Source organism: Coturnix japonica, chromosome 1, assembly GCF_054131305.1.
Source record: "Coturnix japonica strain WE chromosome 1, WE-NBRP24, whole genome shotgun sequence".
NCBI lineage: Eukaryota > Metazoa > Chordata > Aves > Galliformes > Phasianidae > Coturnix > Coturnix japonica.
In genome coordinates, this window is record NC_140663.1 from 89,648,504 (window position 1) to 89,664,536 (window position 16,033).

Sequence of the window (16,033 nt, forward strand, 5' to 3'; positions counted from 1 at the left end):
ACGGTGGGAGGGGAACTTGGGCCTGGGAGCCTGGACCACCCCACAGTCCCATTTTGGGCTTGCCATCGAGCACCCCACACCTCAGCCCTGCCTCAGTTGCTGAGAAAGCCTGGCAACCCCACATCAGGGCACCTCAATGTGGACACCTACTGCCTCGTTTTTGCGTACTGCCCATCACAAAATCTGCTTCAGTTACAGTAACACAAACATCTCCAAGGACACAACTTTGTTTTCTTAAGCTGTTCCTGAATTAATCTGAAAATGACCTACCAAAATGGCATGATCCTTGTGAAGTTTCCAGACAGAATATAGTTTTTTAAGCTAAAACTACAGCAAGACTTAAATATTCATCTCCAGAGGTCCCACACGTAGTGCAGTGTTATGACAGCAAGCACCACATCCAACCACTTAAAGCAAAAGGCACGAGGAAGAAAGCCCATAGCCACATAGCCATAATACTACATTAACTCCAAACTTAATTTTGAAAGGGGGGTAGAGGGGGGGAAACAACAGACCAACTTCTGCCTTAATTACTGAAATTCTTTCTTTCGTTTTAATTAATTAGAGGAATTGAAACATGAATTCTTAAAAGCCTCTAGCCCAGTATCTCCCAAAGTGAGAGGTTTTTGTTGTTTTTTCTTTCTTTTTTTTTTTCCCAAGGAACATTAAATCTTGAAAACCTTCCGGCTACATAATCTGTTGGTTAATGTCACTGCATAGTGCATCGTTCATATACAGCCTCGTGACTTACATGATATTTCAGGTCTCTTTTCCAACTCTGATTGCTCCAAATAAAATAACTGAAATACAGATTGCAAAAGAAAAAACATCCTCTTCTTGATAGTTTCTAAATTGACAGAAGTAAGTTACGTGCAAGCAGAAAATTTCTCTGCTTCAGATTTGTTTGATTTTGTAATATATTTTTAAAAGCAGACACTAATGGCACCGTTAATAAAAGCTTTTTACCTTAGGAACATATTTCAGTCACATACAGAAAGGTTTTTCCAATTCTGTTTAAGTATGTAAAATGAAATGGTTCCATCCAGTGGTTATTTCTAGCACTGCAGACATGAGATCACAAAGCAAAATCCAAATCTTTGCACTGGACTAATTGTAAATAAATGACCGAACAGCATGGGAAAAAGCAGAATTTAAACTGTAGATAATTAAGAATATAATAGCACCATTAGATCACAGCTATAAAACATCTGTATAATACTTACCAGTTGAAAACATTTACTTAACATGAGCGATTTCAAACAACACAAAATGAAACTTACTGAATTTCATAATTGATTTGCCAAAAAAAAAAAAAAAAAAAAAAAGTATCACTGTGCTGTAAAATTATAAATATCTCAGTTTCAAAACCTGATTTTCTCTGTCCTGCAATTTATAAAGTGCAGCATCCAGAGCTCACTATGCTAAAAAAATACAAACACAGAGACAAAGAGCTTTTCTCCTAGGAGCCTCCAGCATTGATTATATTTCCTCAGTGTTTAAACTGAAAGCATCACCTCCAGATGTACTGGTTACAGATGACTGCCAGCAACTTCTGTAGCACAGATACAAGTCAGGAAAAATCCCCCTCCCCCCCCCCCCTTTCTTTTACTTTTTTTGTTTTAAATCTACTATGACCACTCTTCCACTGCTCTTCCAGCATTTGAAAAATATGTAACTAATGTGCCAATGGAATCTGTTTGGCATCTTAAATGAATGAGCAAATATTTCTCACACACTCACACAATGCAGGTAGTCACAAAAAGAGCCAGTGGATTTTGTTCACTTGCCCTCAAATTAGAAACGTACACCAGGAACAAACTACAAGGTGCAGCAGCCATGCCACATTCCATTTAAGTAATGCACTGCAGATTTTTATGTCATGTCAGCAACTTCACCACTGTATTCATAAATATTAGATGCTGTTAACTCTTTCTGGTGTTTTGAATAACTTTCTTCTGACAGCAACAGTTCCGGCTTGCCTGTTTCAGGTCATTAAGATCAGTCAAATTCACAAGACACGCAGATCATGACCTTGTCAAATCCATTCCCTCAAAAGACAGCTTCAGTTAGAGAAAAAGCAGGATGTGAACTGCTATTTTCTTGTTCCTTACTGTCACAGATACAGGGTCTTTGTTATTAAATAGGCAAAACATTCCCCATCCACAACTTCCCTATTCCAGCAACCCATATGGTACCACAGATCTCTTCTTCCTGCCCTGTCCTTTTCTTATACTGTTCCAAGCTGAAATTCAGAGGATTCAAGCACAGAATGAATAATGAATAATGAATAAAACTTCCTTTGCATTCACTTCTTCCTATGAGCCCAGTCACCAACCTTAAAAGCTGTTTCTCTAATTAGAGATCAGCAAGGAAAATCTCCCAGATGTAATGGCACTAGTGTGAGTGTTTCATAGTAGCAGCTCAGCTTTCTGAGCAGTGACAGATCACACATGGCACGTAAAAAAAACTAGAAGTATTTCTTTCAGAAGATACTCAGATAAACAGCACAGTTTGCCACAAACCACAAACTACAACCCAAAATGTAGCCAAAGTTTCCTATTTTACATTAGGACATACGGCAGATCAGAGTAGGGAAAAATTCAAGGTTGCTCAAGAGAAAGTTCAGAGTGTCCTTGCAATTTAAATGAGGATTTGTCAAGTTCAGCCACTGGGAGGTGTACATCAGTGCAGGTTTTTGCAGCAGGGAGATGGAGAGAGCAAACGAAACTGCTGAAGAAACAAAACTGTACCGTAAAAGCCATTAGAAAATTAGTGGTTGTCTCCTCCAGGAGCAGGAGCTTGTCTGGGATATGGACAAACGTGAAGTCTATGCCAAAACACCCAAACTCCTAACAACAAGGCAAGGCACTCTTGACTGTTCAGGATTGAACGAGGAGCATTTTGGGACTTGGATTATCCTGACAGCAGTAGATCTATCAAGGAGGACCTGCTGACACAATCTTTCCTTTACACATTAATAAAAAACTCTATTACATAAGCATTAAAGTCTCAACAACTAGCTAATGTGAAACTGTAAAAATAGCCACCCAAATTTAGTCTCCTCATTGTATAAGCAGGTTGAATAATGAAGTTATTTACAATTCCTTGTAAGGAATTCCATAGGAGGGCATGAGTTGGAGCGGACCTTGAAGATCATCAAGTTCCAGTCTTCCTTGATGTGGGCAGGGCTGCCAACCACTAGATCAGGCTGTCCAGGTTCCTCTGCAACCTGGCCTTGGCTGTCCCCAGAGAAGATGTGCATAACCATTCTGAGCAGCCTATGCCAGTGCCTCACCACCCTCTGAGTAAAAAATTTCTTCCTAACACTGTACTTAATCTCCCCTCTCTTTGTTTAAAGCCCTTGTCCTATCACTATCAGACCATGTAAGACATCAGCTGCCCTCCCACACCAGCTTGCAAGCTCCAGGACCTCGCAAGTCCTTCTCTACAGTGCTTGTCTAAATGAGTTCTTCTGAGTCTGTACTCATATCTCTGATTGCCCCAACCCAATCACAGCACCTTGCACATGGCCTTGTTAAACCTCATTAAGTTCACATGGGCTCACTTTCAGAGTGCATCCAGAATAGGCACTCTGAAAAATAGAGGAGATACTTGATTTCCTTCTGCTTTTACTGCTTGCTTGTAAAACTTGTGCAGCTGAAGAGTGTTGCAAAGGTAAACTAATTATTTTTGGAGAAGCTATTCAGATATTACAGTGATGAGCACTGTGAAAAACCCCCAAGGAAATGAATAATTTTTTTTTTTACTTCAGATTACAGATCTGAACATAATGCAGGAAAATAAGGCCTAAGGCCACATGTTATACAAAATAGTGAACATCTGCTCATTAAGCAAGCCCTGTCCATCTCACAAACTGAATAATGCAAGAATACTTCAGAGAAAAAAAAATTGCACGGGATAATGTAATTAAGGACTGGTGTATATCATACAGCTGAAGACAAAATTCTGCTGCAAGACATTATACTTGCTTATTAACACCACATTTTTCTCTCTCTCTTTTTTTTTTTTTTTTTTTAATATTTATTTTTAAACTGCCTGTAGCATCCCTGTATTGCTCTCAGGATCAAAACAAATCCTATAAACTTTGTCTCAATCTTGTCACAACATTTGAAACTCTAATACAATATATAGACCTTTGTCCAGTGTGGCTCCTAGGGCTTTTAGGAAGAGTTGGTAGGGAACCTCCCACACTTTAGCTAGCAAAGAGTCAAGAATGGGCAGTGTCATTCCAGGCTGTGAAAGAACACGTGCTCCTTTGGCAAGTGACTTCTCAAATTGTTCAAATCTCCCCCCACTGAACTCTGTCAAATGTGTTAGTTGTATGCTTTTCCCTCACCAAATTTCATTCTTTCCAATTTTCTGTTTCTCGTTAAAATTGCACCATCAACTCTTAGACTATCCAACCTCATCCCACTCTTCTGACATACCTAGATCTTCTACGCAAGTTTTTAGTTCCCCCTCCTGCTTTCCCTAGCCTGGACACCTTATTTGCATCTTTTTCATCCCCAGCAATACCTATCCTAAGCACCAGTTAACACTGATGCTTCCTTCGAAGACCAGTACTCCCAGCACTCGGCTCCCAAAGTGTTCCTATCTAACCAGACTTATACTGAAATATCAAGACATACTTCAACTTTTGCCCAGCTGCTGTATCACTGTGTTACCTTCTTATCACAGGTATGTTTGACAGAGTACTTTGTCTCACATTCTCTACATCTGGGTAGGGTCCAGTTCAAAATCAGTTTCAAAGTCTGTTTTTACTCAGCTTTTCCTCTCCTTCCTCAAGATCTGTATTTAACATAGTCTGTGTACAGTTTGGGTTATCTCATAGGTTGCAAAACATTTACAGCAGCAAGCAATAAATAAAAAAAATAAACATGTCTTCCAGCACACTACTAAAATCAAATATTAATTTTTAACTTAAATATTTAATAAAACTTCTAACTTCCTCCTTGAATTGAACAACTAGGGAAATTCTCACCCTCCCCCCCCATGTTTTAAGACACCAAATGGCTTTAAGATATTTCAAATCATTCTCATATGTATGACACTTAATTACCAAAACACATAAAATATGAATTTCATTGATAGATGTCAAAGAGTAAACTCCAAGTCTCAGAATGGACTACCAGTATTGCATAGAAAAGATGCATAATCCCTTGCATGGTAGTAAACAAAGCAATATGCTTTATCCCAGATGCAATGGAAACATGTCAGAACAGCATCATGATGCTAATAGGCCTCAGAAAGAAAATGACTTTAAAAAGAAAAAGAGATGAAGCTTCTCCTCAGGTACTCTGCTTCTTACTGACATGTCTGAAATTCTGCAAGTCTTTAAAGCAGCTAATCTGAATGTTCATGTGGTGCACAGCACAAGTAAAGGAATCAGCCTGAAAACACGTGCACAAGACACACTGCATTAAAGAATAAAAAGTGAAATGATAAAAGCTGATGGGGGGACAAAGATGGAGAAAAGGACTTGAGCTCTGCCTCTCCCAAAAGGAGATTTTTCTCTATACAGGGAGGTAAAGAAAAGCATGGCAGGATAGTAGCCTCACTAAAAGGTCCCAACCAAGCCATGGGCTCCTGTCCTCCTTAGGACAATCCTCACTTAAATTTCAACATCCACTTTTAGAGTAAAGTGCCTCATTTTCTTAAGTAGCAGAGTCTTCAAGCACTCCATTCACCAGATGGCTGTTTGATCCCAGTACTACCTGGGACAGAGGGAAAACCTTGCTGCTCATCACTGTGACAGGCAGTGGCTCCAGCAAAGGGCCTTGGGGAAAAAGAAACAAAAAACCTAAGCTCCTAAAGACAGTTTTAACTGGTGCAACAGAAACATCTTGTTACAGTGTACTGGTGCCAGCTGCCCACCCTTGGCCACTGCAGAGGCAACAGATAGTGTCACCCTCGGGAAATCCTACTGATGGATCTGTTGGGTTTCTGTATCTCAGGGCACTTAACTTGTAGCAGAGATACACATGGTTAAGAGAGATTAACACGAGGCTTCATAATCATAGCAGCTAAGTATATTGCATGTTTACCTTTTAAAACAAAGACCTGAATAACCGGGAAGTTATTCAAAGCATGACTGTTCAACAAACCTAGTCAAAGAAAGTGGCATTCTGCAGATCATGCAATGAAGCTGCCTGCTTCCCTCTTCTGATTTGCTCAGTACTTCAGATTCAAACTCAAATAAAACAATCCCCTATTCCTTTTCAAGATTTCAAAATCAAGCCTGAAATCAAGACAGATACTTCAAAGAAGTGAAGAAAAAATGAATTGACTTACACTCCATATTAGACTTGAAGTTTACAATGGCCCTTATTTATCACAAGATTAGTTCATTGAAGAAAAACATTGATTCCAAACTTAGCTTTAAAACTACAGTCTTCAATAAGTTGTTGGAGCTGGGTTTCTTATTTCTATTTTTTCCCTTTCTTCAAAAGTATTCTTTAAAAAAAAAAAAAAAAAAAAAAAAAAAAAAATTGGCTGGGAAAGCTGTCCTAATTAATATTCAGTTCAGTGATTATGCACACTCCCAAGCGACCTATCTGTGTAATAGCATCAAGTACCACCTGCTCAAACTGTTGTTTCGCAGCGAAATATTAATCCCTTGTACCTTCTGTTACCAAGCTTGGATGCCATCTGAAACTCAAAAGGGAATGATTCACCGTAGACGCTTTGTAAACTCACCAAAAATTGTAGCCTCCCCTCTCCCCCCCCCCCCCCCCCCAAAAAAAAAAGTAGCAATTGTGTACAAATAGCTTCAAATAATGCAGTACAGAATTTGGTAGTCTCTCCCATTATGAATTTCATTTCAAAACAATAAAAACAACATTTGTGTCAGTATGAATGAAGCTGCTCCATGTTTTGTTTTTTTTTCTTTTAAATAAAACTTTCTTTTTTTTTCATTAGAAAAACAGAAGGAACACAGCTACATCAAATTGCCTGCATTTTCCTTAACGAAGCCGCATTAAGATAATAGTTCATAAAAATCTATTACTTCATAAGTGTTAGAAAGGTGCATTAATTCCTTCCTTCTGCAAAAGTGTGGATTTTGTCACTAAGCACAAAATACTCAACTATCTCAATTGAATACTTTTATATCAACTGCAGGTGCAAAAACGTGTGGATTTCTGCCAGCTTAGTATGAAAGCAACACCGCAAACAATACTTTGGACAACACGTTTGGAGCTGCTGATGGCAGGCAAGCAGAAGGGGGAAAAAAAAAAAGAAACAGTCAGATAATTGGCAGTACAACAAATCCAAAGGTCAACATCTGACTTGACTGGCTTCAGTCAAGAATCTTCCTATTTCACACAAGACTTTTCTTGTTTGTTTGTTATAAATAAAATGCCCTCATATGCTTTCTGTCTTCTGACTACATATGTGACAGAGACCTTTAGTTCTTACTTTCAGTACATGCTGTAAGCAAATGATCTTACAGGGAGACCTGAAGACAGGAAACAAAGCAATGAAGTTGAGTGCAAAGGAAATTTTGCAAGCAAGCAAGCTACTCAGACGCTTATATAGAAAAAAAGAAAGGCAATTTAAGTTATTCTCGGTATATTCCTAAACATTTACTAAATAAAGCAACTTTCCCTTATCCCTTTTAAGCTAGTACCAATTTGATGACAATGAACCCTACACAAATTATAAGCAAAGGATTTTACCAAAGACAATTTCTATACTTGTATTGGGCTTACATAGCAAGGTTTTCGCAGTAGAGAGGCTGCAGAGGGGCCTCTTTGAGCACAGCACAGCCCTACCCCATATCCGACCAGTGCAGCTCCAGAGGCTCTGGAGCCGTGCGCGACGCCGGGTGCGCTGTGGGAGACCGGAGTAGAGGAAAGAAAACTGCCGTGCAACCGAGCAGGGACAGGGGTGCGAGATGAGGGAGGAAATGAGGGAGGCACCGAGAGCAGTGCACAAGGAGCACCAAGTGCACGGCAGCAGCTTCGCGCAGCCCAGGACCCCGCAGGAACGCGGGCACAGCACGGAGCAGAGCTCCCCGTGTGGCCATAGGCGGACCTGCAGACAAACACATTAAGGATTGTAACCGTTTGCAGTATTATAATAGATGCAATATAAGTAACTACAGTATGTGGTATAAATTCAGTATATCAAAGGAATTGTTTTGTTTAAAAAGCCCTACCTGTTACACCTAATCTTTGTTCATACAAAAGCCAAACACACAAATCTTCAAAAGCAGAACCAATAAACAAAGCAAAGAATTGAGTGCCTTTGCTAACGGGATTTTTCTCCTCCCCCACAACCAAACTACAGTATATTGCATTCTGTGGTCCTCAGACTCCCATTTCATTTAAACGACTATTACATCAGATTGCAGTTAGTTGTAAAATGCACACAAAATGAAACTGTACATTAAGATATGGCTTTATGATTTTGAGTAGAAGCAACGAAATCCAGTTAATGCTATGCATAAAGCCTTTTTTTTTTTTTTTCTTCTTCTTTTTCCAGAAGACATAAATGGGAATTACATAGCTCTCAAAGGTTAATTGCAGTTGAATCTTTAACCGTTTCACATCTGAGCTGTGAAGGGTGGAGTTCACAAGCTAAACATACAAAGGAAAGAGAGGCTCTCACTTGCCTATGACTTGATTTAGATGACTGATAGAGGGAAATAATCAGTTGTGCGCTCTCTCTCTGTGAAGTGCATGGAAAACCACTCATGAGCAGCTCTCATTTTCACAGCTTCTGTCTCAAGCATTCAGGGTAAAACAGACCAGTTTCAACCTGTTGTAAATGTCTTAAAGCACAAGGGCCGAGGGAGATGATGAAGAGGCCTTAATACCCACAGCTGTCCCATCAGAAGGGGCAGAACGGTGCAACTCAGATTTGTTCCACAATCAGTAAGGAATTGATATCAATAGTGTAATTTCTATTATCATTTGCAGATTTGGTTACTAAAAAGCCAATATCCTACACCCATATATATAGTACAGCAAATTCTGATTTGCATATTAGAATAGCTACGTTTATTTACTTTCACAGAAACATTATCAAGTCTCAAGGCAGTACTGCATTGTGGAAGGAGAAAAAGATTCAATCTGAAGTAATCTTCCAGCAAGAAAACTATTGAAATGTACCTCTTAGCTCAGAGAAATAAAAATATTTAATATTTATTCAACAGGTTAAAATTAATTTTCCACCAAGTTTCCACTAAGATGTGTAAATGGAGTACAAGCTCTGACCTTTCAAAGCTATTCTAATAAAAACTAGAAGTTGCAAACCGAGACTTTAATAGAATAACATTAAAAGAAACTCTAGAAAAGAAATTAAATCAGTTCATATGTATTTGTTTATGCTAATTCATTCTTTTCTTTTCAGTTTTGTCTGACAATCTTATTTTAAAACTCATTTAATACTTATTGGTTCTCTGCTAATAAAAATCTTTGAAGATATTTTATGGAAATTAATTCAAGTGGAATGTTTCATTTTCAATGAAATCTTCTGTTCTCTTTGAAATTCCAGCTATCTAAGTAGAAATAGGAGTCCAGTCTGATTTGAAAATGAGAATTGTTGAGTATTTTGCCAGCACTGATAACATGACAGTTCAGGAGCTCATCATTTGACCCCACACACATGAAACACATCAAATATTGAAAGGAGTATCTCCCTATTCCTGTACATTGCAAGCACCTACGTATTTCAATTACTTATCTGGAGAGCACTAAGCTATCTTAGTGATAGTATTGAATGTATAAGACAGTATAGAGCATAATTTTGCTGTTTGCATTTCAGTTATAGCAATTACAGTGGCAATCGTGTTTTCAGTGAACAGGTGTTCTCATACAAGCATCATCATTGTCCATCCAGTAGAGAAGAGCAGAGCACTGCTACTCATCTGTATGAAAGCTGTATTTGCTTAAAGGAGGAGTACTAACTTAAAGTAGCAGAAGCCATTTTACATTTAATTAATCTGCACAGTTGGATTTACATACCTCTTTTAAGAGTTTTAAACAGCTGCCCACCACCTCAGCATCTGAGCACCTGTCGCATGTAAATCTACGTGTAAATGTAAACGTAATGTAAATGTACTGTGGGGATCACACAGCCAAGTTCAATGCATAATTATTATGAACTAGCCTTCTGATCAGATATTTTGCTGTGGTCCTTAAGATTGCTAGTGGTAAAATGATTAGGTTTGCTTTAGCTGCTTCCAAAGCAGGTCAGAGAATACAGTATCTAACCTTTCTAGCATTGAAGGTGATTTCTGTAGGATGTGTTTTCAAATTGGAAAGTATTTCAATCAAAACACATGCTAGATGAAACTAATTTTATCACTCTTAAAGTAACCCTTGAACATCACTTATAATGGTCACAAGGACCTCTTCTTTACTTTAATCTAAAATTCCAGGTAATGCACATATTAGAAGTGCATTAAAAAGCTCTTAAGCTGATTGGATTTTTAAAGGGGCTAAAAGGTGAATAAATTGGTAGATGTGTTACAGAGAAGTCTGAAAATTGAAGTTTCCATTTCTGAATTATTTATGAAAAGGAGCATAGTAAACATGTTGAATAGCATTTATTTTTTAACTCGTGGCATGAAATTTTTCAGCAATTTTCTCAATACAAATTCAAGCCTACCTTTCCATCAAAGCAACTTCTCACACATGTACTTTCGACAGCTCTAAAGCAAGACAAATATATTATGCATAATACAATGCACTGTCTTTTTATTTTGGCATTACAATTAGGTAGAGCAGGGATGGAGGTCCCTGTGTTATGAGCAGCACTGCCACAGAAGGATGTAGTCCTTGGGACGCTCATGAAGATAACTGCCCAGAGATCCTTGGGGCGTCATACCAGATATAGTTGCTGCTAATAAAGATTGCACTGTTGACTGATACAGTAAGTCACAAATGGTATTGATTAAAAAACAATAGTCAAGAAGTGGATCTAGAAAACTTCTAGTTTTTGAAGATGTGGTACTAGATAGGCATATCTCCTATGTAGTACCTTCACAGGGAAAAAAAAATAACTTAAAAAAAGAAAATCAACGAGCAAGACACTATCCAGAATAGTATTTCTAAAATACAAAATTGCCTTGAATGTTATGCATTGTGTAGCACTGTTTGGTATTTATTAACTACAGAAGCTTCAGTACTTATATTTTTATTCAGTGGTTTAGTAATTGTCTTGCTTACTTGATTTAATGATTCTACTCCAACTTTTAAGCCTTGATATACTCCTGAAATACCTAATAAGACTTGAAAGCTCTTCATAGCAGTTGTCTAACAGCAACAAAGCTTTATCAAATGTCCTCACGTATTACAGCTCAGCAACAGTGTCTCTCAGATTCATGCTTCTAAAATGTCTGCTCCTACTCTCCAGGCTGACCAAACCCCCAGCTTTCCAATAGGAAAGCCAAAACATATGAAAAACATTCATATACTGATCTGATATGTCCAGGTTGCTTACATGCATACTCATCAAGGATGTACAAAGGCTGATTTTCAATCATCCCCTTGATGAGACAGGTGCAAGAATAAGGTAAGCAAACTCTCCACAGAAATACTCCACTGGAAGAGTAAGAACAATAAAGAATTGCCAATATTAAAGGTGGAAAATAAGCCATGTGAAATGATTAAGACAGTAGTCTAGATACTGCATTAAAAAAAAAAAAAAAAAAAAAAAGCTTAAACTGATTTGGAAATAAATTGTGATAGAAAACGAATTTCATTGTATATATACATACACACACACACATATGTATACATATATATAGGTAATTAAATTGAAACCTGAAATACCATAGCAGACAGCAAAAAATGTTATGGAGATGTCTGTAGAATGACGGGATAATACAGTGCTTATGTGCTGTACAGCATCCATTTCTGTGTATATGTATATATACATGTATATGTACACATAAATATACTACACCATGAAGAGGACACAAAATGATAGCAAGATGAAAACAGAGCAGATATATTGCCACAGATTTAAAAAGTTCACATAAAGGGCTTCTGGGATAGTTAAATAGAATAAAGAGGAGGAAATAATTTATCATTTTACTGAAAAAAAACAAAAAACAAAAAAAAAATCCACAAAAAATAAAAAACAACACTTGCAAATTTAAGAAAAAATACTGCTTTTTAAATTTTGGATCTGGAAGTTAAGAAACCAATGCAATTATTATTTATTTTAATTAACTGGAAACAACTGGATTCTCCAAAGTGTGTTTCTAGTAAAACTCAGAAATAACTGCAAGAAAAAAAAAACCCAACACTGAATGCTGTAGACCACATAGCAAGTGATTTTAAATCATGCATTCAGAAGAAAAAGCTTACTCACTATTCTAATAATAAGTGATTGGGGAATAACATTGCAAGTAGTATAATGTAAGTAAAATATTTTAATCAAGAACATAAATGTTTGGGGGTGAGGCTCTCTCTGTTGAAACACAAGTATACAAATTGGTTTCTCTGTTTTGCTTCAGGAGTACAATAATCTTTACTGAAAAATATATGAAGAAAGTGATTACTACTTACGTCATAAGGAAATACAATAAAATCTATATGCTATAAATCTACGTGTTAAAAAAGAAGAGGCATTACTTTTGGAGAAGTCTTCCTACTAGGGAATAACACACAGAGAATGATTTGAAAAAAACACATGATTCAGGATAAGTGGATTCAGTTTTCCTCAAAAAACAGGTTTTGGTTTTGAAAAGATATCTTCTGGATTCTAACTGGCTTTGTTGTGCCCTCATATGTATAAAAGACTATTTTCTACTGTATTTTAATTACAAAACAGTAAAAGGAGATCACCTTAAAGAAAGGCTATAGAGTCAACTGCATTTCATCAACTAATGCAACAAACTAAGTAAAAGTTGAGTTAAATAAATCGATTTTCAATATTTGCAGCTAGAGATCTCTGAATTAGAAAACCTCAGAAATTAGCTCAGATGAAATTTAATTACTCACAGAATTACCAATGCCTTCATTAGTAACTGGCTCTTTGGTATGGATTATCACATAAATCTTTTCCCATATTATATCTAATTGAAAGTAAACTAGCCAAACCTTGGTGTAAACCCATTCAACATATACATATTAAGCCAATATTTATGCTAGATCTTATTTTCTCTGAACTCCAATATCCATTTGCAGTCTCTAATAAAGAATCAAATGCGACAGTAATGCTTGGCTGGTCTGCTGCCAAAGCACTTGATGCTGAGTCCCTGCCTACCTTAAGTGTATAAATTGATGTAGCAGATCCTCTAACCCCAAATCTGAGGCAGCTACTTTTCTCTAATCACAACTTTTATGTTATGAATTAAACATTAATCTCAAGATGCATGTTTGTGAGCACAAAAGAAGACAGTGAGGAAGGTAACTCCATGGATGTGCTGGGCACATGGCAGGGGAAAATCCACACACATGTAGGACATCCCAGCAGGGTTGCAGTATGGGCTGAGCTACTGCTATGTGGTTTTGGTCACCTCAAAGACAGGCAACTTTGAACTGCTTCCAAAAACAAACTGCAGCACCTAAAGGTACAAATAATTTCATGTCTTTGCATCTCTTTATTTCTCACAAACAAAGGAGCAAGAACTCTGTACAGCCATGTGTAAACATTAGAGATGGCAACTGCATAGAACAATAGTGACATCCCAATCTCAGGTACCACAGTAGGACAACAAGCAAGATGTTTCTACTTAAGGATACAGCCTTAGTAGCACACCTTAAGTAAGGAGCTGCTGCTTTCAGACTGAGCTGGCTTGAAAGTCCATCAGACACAAATGCTGAGCTTTATACACAGCGTGGGCAAGCAGCTACAACAGGTACTGACTTTGAGACCAGAGGTGGGAAAATAAAGAAAAATAACCAAAGCCAGCAAGGGAGGTTGAAGTTGCATCTTATTGACAGAAGGGTTATAAAACCACATGGCATCCCTCTCTCCTTGAATGCCTTTGTAAGGCCTTCTCACTGTTGGAGAAAGATACTACACATTGATTGGAGCATCATCAGCTCTGGAAATTATAAAGATGCTATCAGATAATTTTCTAGTGATTTTCCACTCTAAGTGTGAGGACTCACTGGATTAAAGTGGATTAATTACAAGCAATTAATTGAAACTGATAATTTATATAGTTCATATAGAACATACAAAAATACAGTAACAAATCAGAATTTATGGTTGCGAAGTTTGTGTACTTGCACAGGAATTTTTCTAGGCATCAAATTGAAAATGGTTATGTTGGCGTTTTTTGGTTTTTTTTGGAGAAAAAGAAATCACCATCCTTAGCATACATCTGTACAAACTGGACAGTCTTTGTTTACTTACATGGTACTTGCATTTCCTTTAATTTTTTATCCTCGTCCTCGGATCAAAGTGATTGTTACCTCTCAATAAGCTAAGCTAACCTAATACAACCTCTCTAATGGACAGATTCATTTTAACCTATGACAGTTATTACTGTGAAAACAAGCAACAAGAAGAATTATAACCATTTGTTTTCATGCTTTTACAGTGTGAAGAGACTGCTGCCTTCAGAGAGCTTGCAAAGCTTTCTTACAGAAATGCTTTCTGGACTTCTCCGTAGAACTTAATTAGAATGCTTTACTTCCCAGTATAACATTTGCGGGAATCACCTTTCCAGGAATCATCTCTTCTAAACTGCTGTTTACAACATTTTCACAGTATTAACATATTTATATTACTGTATCCTGGTTCACTGAGGAAAAAAAAAAAACATGCCTACTGTAGGGAATCTACTTCAGCCAGGAGTTGGACGAGATGATCTCCAAAGGTCCCTGTGATTCTTGTTGTTTTCATTCTTCTTTTTCACAGAAATAAAGACACAACCTGACACAAGCTGCAGAGTTTTAAATTCAGACAGTCCTGAAGAAACATTCTCGGTGCTTCTGTCTTTGTGTTTAAGCCTAAGAATTAATAGTTCTTATCAGTTCTGGACAATACTAAAGAGCATGTAGTCTTCCCACCCCACTCCAAAACAAGAGCAGAGCACTTCAAACTTCTGTAATCTCTAATTAGAAAGTCACAGGCCTCCTCAATGACTGATCTCATAAAAGGACCAGAGCATCTATCAGACAGGATTTAAGACCGGTAAGATTTATAAACTGATGGAGCTGTAGAGCATAGTACTGCAACACTCTGTTCTGCAGCGGGGTGATGGACAGCCCACTAAAACAGTCAATACACACTGATGTTGCCTGCTATATACATGCTTAAATTAACCAAAATCTTCATCTAGCACTGAAAATGCCCTCCTCATCTTTTTGAGATCATCTAAATGTGACATGTCTTACACACAACGCCCCTGAACCTTTAATTTCAGGTAGAAATTGCTATCATCATTGTGAAACTTGAAGCCTCACACATCTCACCAAGTTCTCCATGGAAGTTTACACTACTTTAAATTAATGAGCAGTAAAAGTTTCCTGCCAGATTTATTGATCTTGTTATTGAAGGCAAATTCCACATGCACTTCAGGAACAGAAATTGCATGTAAACAAGGTAATTTCAAACATCTAAAATGTAGTAAACCAACCTATCAGGCAATAACTGGTAAGTGCTTGGCACATGCATATACACGTTTAACTGCAGTGTTACAATGAACATAATAAAATTTCCCTAGACAGCTACTTTATTATAAAGAAAGTGCTTGGGATTTATTACTAGCAATGATTGATGCCAGATGTTTTGAACACAAATTGCAGACAGAACATAAAGAGGATAAGCCTGCTTTAGACTTCAACTATGCAATTCAGTATTTCTGAGAGAAAAAGGGAAAACAAAACAAAACAAAACAACAACCTACATTCTACTTAGTAATCTTTTTTTAAACTTTCACAGTTCACACATGATACTATTTGCATAATCTGGGCCAAAAATAATAATAATAATAATAAGTAAATAAGTAAAAGCAAGTAGAGACGATTTATTCACTATATTTAACACAGGCTGAGAGAACAACATCTTTCCCAGCAGCATATTAAAACAGACAATTAATCTG